Raw genomic sequence first — 1,985 nt, 5'->3', positions numbered from 1 at the left:
CAAGCATATCAGAGGGAGAAAGTAGAGATTTCAGGAAAAGACCCTCATATACATGGGAATTTAATTCAAGGTAAGGTTGTATTTCAAATGATAGGACAAAATGCCTTGGGAGACTTCTGGATGAAGACCACAGAGTAAACAGATGTGGCAGAAACTAGGCTTCTGGACACTATATTACTACAATGAAATTGTTGATTCTGTTCTTGACTGGATTTGAAAACTCCCTGATCAGGGTAGATGTCTTCAGACCTTCTTGGTTTTCCAATTTGAGTCTAATTCTGATAGTGGTGATATTGACAATGGTAAGTCAGAGCAGGAATTCTCTATTCCTAGTCGCTCAGGCTCTCATAGATGTAGTCAATCCCTGTCACTCTGTCATCACCACCACCCCAGAGCTTGTGATTTTGCCTTCGCAGGTGGATAATAATAAGCTTACCTATGAAATCAATTTCAGAAGACTCAGTATTAAGTGCCCAAAGGACACTAACCTTAACTGCCTATATGGAATGAAAATCTTGTAGTCACTCCTCAGATTTCCTTGACTGTCTCCTACCTTCCAAAGATGCTGCCTGCCTCCGTGAGCTTATCCATGCCGAGAGGCCGCTCTACTTTTGCACTCAGATGAAATGACATGTCACTGGTATGGTATCTAAGCTTTCTGAGCATTTACCTACCGGATGGTGAATTCTGGAAGCGCAGGTGAACTTAGCCAATGGAAAACAGGGAATGGGAGAAAGCTAGGCCAACCCCGCATTCTCCCTTCCATGAACTAGCCCAAAATTCAGCTCCTCCTCTCAGACCTTTCAGACGATACCTGTGTGCCAAGTAAACTGCCCCACCATATCTGACCTGGCATGAAGTGGTAACCACTGCTTCTCTTTCCCTCTTTGCTTGCTTCACTCTACTTTTTCTTCAATCTCACCACTTTTGGCTGGTGTTTCCCAAATAAAGTATTAGTACCTTTAATTCTTAGCTTCTGCTTTTTAGTAGGCCCAGGTGAAGGCCCAGCCTAATTAGCAAGATTGTGTATTCCATCCCTTCCTTCTCAAATTGGATAATGTCCTGAATATTGAATAGACAGAACTCCAAATCAATCCCCGTATCCACTGCCCTCTTGTCATATATGCCACAGTCACAACGAATGGGAAATTCTGTCATAAACAATTGACTAGAGCAGAATATATGAATGGATAAGACACCCAATAGGTTGGTTAAATGTCACTCTCTTTATGAAATACACATTTTTTGCTTCCTGTTGTGCTGAGTTATCTGATTCTCAATAATGCCTATGCTGCTTTTGCCATATCGAGACCAAAATCAACATGGAATTCATAGGTTGGTTAAAAGAGATCCTAGCTCGAAAGTTATCCTCAATTACCAGCCTCACACTAGTGTTTCCTCTGGAGATCTGATCAAAGTTACCAAGAGCTGTGTACATACAGCAACACCACTGTTGTTGAGGACTTGCCGGGGCTTGATGTATGCCAAGCATGCCCCTTTTAACAGGCACAAAAGTGAAAGGGTGGAGGAAGGAGAGTTTTCTGAAGCACATTAAGATATAAATGCTCTAGGAAGGTCTTTGAGTTGGTTGAAGCCTATAGAACTAAGGGAGAAGATGAGAGTCTATCATTTAACTTGTCTCCTGCTAGCTTTTATACTCCATTGTCGTGAATGTGTCTTGTATTTCTTTTCTTAACTATCCACAGTGATTCATAAAAGTTATGCTTCCAAGAACAATTTTTAAAGGATAACACATAGCTCAAGTCTTTGTTTTTTCTCTTTTAAGAATGATTTTTATATTTTATGGTCTTATAACCATATTTATAACATTCATTTATACTTAATTTTGTGTTTAAATCATCTCAGTGCTCACTGCCAATATTTTATACCAGTTTCGCTATTGTTGATTTCTTAAGTTTGAGTCAGCACTTTTTTCAAGCAATATTTTTTTATAAGAATATATTGGATTGATTGCAAAATGTCCT

The sequence above is a fragment of the Propithecus coquereli genome, unplaced genomic scaffold (assembly GCF_000956105.1).
Source record: "Propithecus coquereli isolate 6110/MARCELLA unplaced genomic scaffold, Pcoq_1.0 Scaffold5, whole genome shotgun sequence".
NCBI lineage: Eukaryota > Metazoa > Chordata > Mammalia > Primates > Indriidae > Propithecus > Propithecus coquereli.
Note: the sequence above shows the minus strand (reverse complement) of the source record.